The 6,499-nt window shown below is 36.3% G+C and overlaps 1 protein-coding gene across 1 annotated transcript in view; it reads left to right on the top strand.

Annotated features, from left to right (window-relative positions):
* The window catches only part of pak1ip1 (PAK1 interacting protein 1), a 379,523-nt gene that overhangs the window by 330,153 nt on the left and 42,871 nt on the right, over window positions 1-6,499 (top strand). The window lies entirely within an intron of this gene.

Here is a 6,499-nt window from a genome sequence, read left to right as displayed (position 1 = left end):
TTAATGGATGAATTGTTTTTGTTTGCCAACTATGATTTCTTAGTTTTATTTCAGTTAATCAAAATGCTTTTTGACCAATGTTTTTTGTTTTAGTCTAAGTTTACGTTTTCGTTTGCTAAAATAACCTTGGAGAGTAAGGAAACTGCGTGTGTGTGTGTGTGTGTGTGTGTGTTTGTGCGCGTGTTTGTGTGTGTGTGTGTGTGAGAGAGAGAGAGAGAGAGAAAGAGAAAGAAAGGAGAGAGAGAGAGAGAGATATTCGGACAAACGTGTATAATGACATGGGTATGACACGGGTATTACAAAGAGACTGTGAATTATGAGGACATTGCTAATGTCAATTTTTTCAATTCAGAATAGGGTTGGGGCAATAGAAAATACAGCTTGTATAGTGTAAACAATAATAGTTACTTGACCAATGGAAAACAATAGAATAATATCAAATGTTCCCACAATTCACAAAAGCTAACCCTGTGTCTGTGTGTAGTGGCAGGAAAGTTTGTGATTTCATTCATTCGCTCATTTTCTTTTTGACTTTCCTTTTAGTCCCTTTATTAATTTGGGGTCACCACAGTGGCATGAACTCCCAACTTATCCAGCATGTGTTTCACGCAGCGGATGCCCTTCCAGCCGCAACCCATCTCTGGAAAACATCCATTCACACTCATACACTACGGACATTTTAGCCTACCCAATTCACCTATACAGCATGTCTTTGGACTGTTGGGGAAACCAGAGTGCCCTGAGATAACCCACGTGAACGCAGGGAGAACATGCAAACTCCACACTGAAACACCAACTGACCCAGCCGAGGCTCGAACCAGCAGCCTTCTTGCTGTGAGGTGACAGCATTACCTACTGCGCCACCGTGTCACGTTTTTGTGAACTCTTTAGAATAAAATATTTTTCTGCTGCAATTCATCATAAAATTTGAGTCACAATGACAGACAAACATACTGTGCATACATTTATCAAGCAAACAATTCTAGTTTCTTGTGTCTTTGTTGATCACAAAATATTAAAGAGTGACTGACTGACTGACTGACTGACCGATCAACTGACCCACCTTCCCTATACTCAACCAATAGTGTTTTCAAAAGCAGCAACTGACCAGCCCAACACCTTCCCTAAACCCAACTTGCAGTGTTTTAAAAAGCAATCCAGAAAAAAAAGCCCTCGTCAAATTTTTACTGCATTTTCAGATTTTTCCACATTCTTTACATGTTTATTTAATTTTTTTGGCTTCTGTTTTTGTCTTCAGGAACCATTCTTTGCTGGATTCAAACTCCATCATCATGGTCAACTCCTCTCTGCATCTCAAGTCCATCGACGAATGCGTCAAGCTACTGGGCAAACTGGTAACAGCAGAAAAGGCTGTATGCGATCAGCTGCTTAGCAAGAACGTTGTCACACCACCCCGTAGCATTTGTTTTAAAGACAAAATGTAGCCATATGTGTATCTGACCGTCGACTGTCATGGTAAAAAACAACTACATTTTGACCAAAAAAGTTTTTGAGCCCATATGACCAAATTACTGACCCAATAACTTTGAAGCATGAATGAAACGTTTTGGGTGAGTACAGGGCCGGCTCATCTATAGAGGCTACCTAGGCAGCCGCGACACCTCCCTCACCACCTGCGTCCTAAGTTATATCCGCGAACAGCCACCCCCTCCTCAACTTGCTACCTTTTCACTTTTGTTTTCACTTTCAGATTGTGGGTAGCGTGATCGTCAGATAATATTCATACATGTAAATCTTGAAATGACTTAACAAAATATCCATATAATATTATACAATAAAATATAACATAATAACATCTAAAACACTCAAATATTTCTATAGTAGAACTACATGACACCGTCGGCATCAATACATTGTGTACCGTGCGTTGACGTAGCCTATCGCTGTTTTTGTTATAAATAAGCACACACATACACACAGACACACACACACATATATACATTGTTTTATATATATATATAGTTTCCCAGAGATGCGTTGCGGCTGGAAGGGCATCCGCTGCATAAAAACGTGCTGGATAAGTTGGCGGTTTATTTCGCTGTGGTCACCCCGGATTAATAAAGTAACTAAGCCGAAAAGAAAATGAATATATATATATATATATATATATATATATATATATATATATATATATATATATATATATATATATATATATATGGGTAATTTCTGGCATTTGGTAATATTTCAGCTTGAACAAACTCATTTTTATAAGTCTGTTGATTATATTTTAAATAGCCTACATAATTAGGCACAATTTAAACTTTCAAAAATTTCCCTCAGGCATTACAGCTTTCATATTATTTTCAGTTTTATTCTTATTTGGACACCTATAATTCTCAACCCCATTACGGACAAAACTGAGTTGTTAATAATAGTATTTTACAAAGCTTTTGCTATCAAACCAAAATTTACCTATTGCTCATATGTCCCTCAAATCACTGTAATGACTAAAACATAATATTTTTGATAAGTTTTAGATTTATATGTGATTTAACTTACAACTATACAATTTATGAATTCTGTGGTCTCTTAATTTTTCTAAAAATCTTTTATATTTAGATGTCTTACCCAAACCACATATTTACAGTGTTAGGCCTTTACATGGTGGTTGGTACTCAGCAAGAATGTTTTCCATATTTAATTGTTTTCCTTATTTTATTTTCCAAAAAATATTAATTTCACAGGGTTGAGAATACAATGAAGGGGTTGAAGACCATATCAGGGTTGAGGGGACACTTTAATTTTAGTTTTAATTTGTTTTAATTATTTGAAATTACATCTAAGACTTAACCAAAACACTTATTTATTTTAGCAAAATATTTAGCAATGGCTTAACACTAAGATGAAATTAAACTTTATTAAACCAAACTACAGTCAGAATTTAAAAAAGGAAACTGCTGAAGGTAAATGGACCATTAGTAACCTTTAAAAATACTGATAAAGGCCTATGATAACAAATATATTGCTGAACAGAACCTACAGTAAACAGGAGCAACAGGTAAAAACTGCAGCAGAAAAATTCTTAATGAAATTGCTGATGAAAATTTTTAATAATAAAAATATCTATATTTTTTTTATTTATATATATATAGATAGATACACAGATATATATGGGGCAGTACTGGGTGACTGATGAAGGATTTCATACATTGAAACATTTCATATACTACTTCAATCTTTCGGGTTGTAAGTTTATCTTGCTGAACTTTAAACCTTTTTCATAATTTCTAAACTCTTTGTGCACCCAAGGCTATTTAGGCCTACTTGAACTTCACAGAATTTGATATAAAATATTTCTCATCTGTTTTGTAGGAAACCTGAATAAGTATTGTAAACATTTCAAAAGCTTCTTCACCAAATATGCTAGATGGGTAAAATAAATAACTGCATCACGAGCTTGAACTCAGCATGATCCTCCATTAAAGTACCGGTATCTACTGTACATGCACCTGAAGAGATGCTCGTTTTCAATTTCTAAAGAAACCTACAACAATGAGGAGGAAGGCTGTTTATGTAGTATTAAGATTTATATTTACATAATTACATCAGAGCATTTATATTTGATGATCTGATGAAACATGAGGAAACGGCGGGGCATAATGTAACTCCTCCCCTTTAAAAAAAACTGCCAATAGCGTTTTGTTTTTATTACAGCTGAGCTCTGCCAGTGTGGAAACAAATTAGGCTACTCTAAAATAATTAATAAGTTTAAGCCTTCACACATTTTTTCTTTAAATGTATAAAGGTTGTAACTCATTTCTCACTGAGTAAAAAGCAGGGAAGTTGTTTGGTGTTACAAGTGAGGCTTGTAGTTTTACTTTACCAATAAATGTTTAAGTTTATCTTGCTGAACTTTAAACCTTTTTCATATTTTCTAAACTGTTCTTGCACCCAAGGCTGTTTAGGCCTGCTTGAACTCGCAGAATTTGATATAAAATATTTCTCATCTGTTTTGCAGACCTGAATAAGTATTGTAAACATTTCAAAAGCTTCTTTCACCAACTATGCTGGATGGGCCAAAAAAAAAAAAAAACTGCATCACGAGCTTGAACTCAGCATGATCCTCGATTAAAAGCAACGGTATCTACACGCACTTGAAGAGATGCTCTTCAGGTGTTTTTTCAATTTCTAAAGAAACCTACAACAATGAGCAGGAAGGTTGTTTATGTGGTCTTCATGGGAAAATCAGATTTCCAAAAATTTTGTGTCCGATGATTGACGGAATTTCAACTGAAACACGAAGAAACAGCGAGACATATCATAGCTCCTCCCCTTTCTAAAAACAGCCAATTGCGTTTTGTTTTTAATAAGGCTCTGCCAGTATAGAAGAAAATTAAGCTACTCTAAAATAAATAATTAAATACGTTTAAGGCTTTACAATAATGTACATTTTTTCTTTTAATGTATTAAGGTTGTGGCGACGCAGTGGCACAGTAGGAAGTGCTGTTGCCTCACAGCAAGAGGGTAGCTGGTTCGAGCCTCGGTTGGGTCAGTTGGTGTTTCTTTGTGAAGTTCTCCCTGCGTTCGCGTGGGTTTCCACCGGGTGCTCTGATTTCCCCCACAGTCCAAAGACGTGTGGTACAGGTGAATTGGATAGGCTAAATTGTCCTTAGTGTATGAGTGTGTATGAGTGTGAATGGATGTTACCCAGAGATGGGTTGCAGCTGGAAGGGTATCCGCTGCGTAAGACATATGCTGGATAAGTTGGTGGTTCATTCTGCTGTGGCGACCCCAGATTTATAAAGGGACTAAGCCAAAAAGAAAATGAATGAATGTATAAAGGTTGTGACCCATTTCTCTCTGAGTAAAAAGCAGGGAAGTCGTTTGGTGTCACAGAATGGCAACTGGAGACTCTGAGTTTGAATTTACCAATAAATGTTTAAGTTTATCTTGCTGAACTTTAAACCTTTTTCATATTTTCTAAACTGTTCTTGCAACCTAGGCTATTTAGGCCTGCTTGAACTTCGCAGAATTTGATATAAAATATTTCTCATCTGTTTTGCAGACCTAAATAAGTATTGTAAACATTTCAAAAGCTTCTTTCACCAACTATGCTGGATGGGCCAAAAAAAAAAAATAACTGCATCACGAGCTTGAACTCAGCATGATCCTCCATTAATAGCAGCTGGATATACATGCACCTGAAGAGATGCTCTTCAGGAGTTTTCAATTTCTAAACAAACCTACAATGAGCAGGAAGGTTGTTTATGTGGTCTTCTGAGAAAATCCGATTTCCAGAAAATTTGTGTCCGATGATTGACGGAATTTCAACTGAAACACGAAGAAACAGCGAGACATATCATAGCTCCTCCCCTTTTTAAAAACAGCCAATAGAGTTTTGTTTTTATATAGGCTCGGCAAGTATAGAAGCAAATCAGACTTCTCTAAAATAAATAATTAAATAGGTTTAAGGCTTTACAATAATGTACATATTTTCTTTTAATGTATAAAGGTTGTGACCCAATTCTCTCTAAGTAAAAAGCAGGGAAGTCGTTTGGTGTCACAGAATGACAACTGGAGGCTCTGAGTTTGACTTTACCCATAAATGTTTAAGTTTATCTTGCTGAACTTTAACTTTTTTTTATCATTCTAAACTCTTTGTGCACCCAAGGCTATTAAGGGCTGCTTGGATTTTGTGGAATAAAAATGTTAATGTATTTACCAAAATAAACGAACAATTAACCGTGTCTCACAAAATCTCAAAAAGTCCTTAACCATCCATATTTTCCTGTAACAGCTGTATTTTATGAGAAAATCTGATTTCCCAGAAGACCATTCAAGCAGCTTTCCTGCACGTTAAAATCACACCTGAACAGCCCATCCTAGATACGGCTACTTTTAATGGAGGATCACGTGGAGTTCAAGCTTGTGATGCAGTTATTGTCTTGCCCATACAGCATAGAGGCTGTTAAGAGGCTTAGGTTGAAGAGGCTTTTGAAATATTTACAATACTCACTCATGTTTTCCTACAAAACAGATGTATTTATGAGATTTTATAACAATGGTTATATCAAATTCTATGAAATTCAAGGTCTTAGTGGCCTTGGGTCCCGTACAGGTTTGCCGAGATATGCACACAGAGGGGTCTGTGAGTAGCCCACACTAGGAAACAGCCCACATTAATTCCATGAATAAATTGGTTTGTGCACAGAACAGGGTGCGAGCACAGGGCCCTCCAGTTTTGTTTACAAGTGCCTCAGAGGTGCCTCAGTATATTTGTATTTCATACATTACATCAATATTTATCATCTTCATTTCTGTTCTCTGACACAAACTACATTCTGTGCATATCTACAAGCTGCTGTCTTAAGAAGATAGCAGTTTACATTAACAACGACGCATTGAATTTGACCTCCCAAAATTCTGGTTCCTTTGTCCTTGACCTACCTGGAAGAGGTGGGCCGGAAAGCAGTCCGGTTGGGTTCGAGAATGATATGCTTGTAGTGGAAGTGGAACTGAAGACTTTACAATTTAT

This window comes from Danio rerio, chromosome 24, assembly GCF_052040795.2.
Source record: "Danio rerio strain M-AB ecotype USA chromosome 24, GRCz13ab, whole genome shotgun sequence".
NCBI lineage: Eukaryota > Metazoa > Chordata > Actinopteri > Cypriniformes > Danionidae > Danio > Danio rerio.
This window is presented reverse-complemented; position numbering and strand designations above follow the sequence as displayed.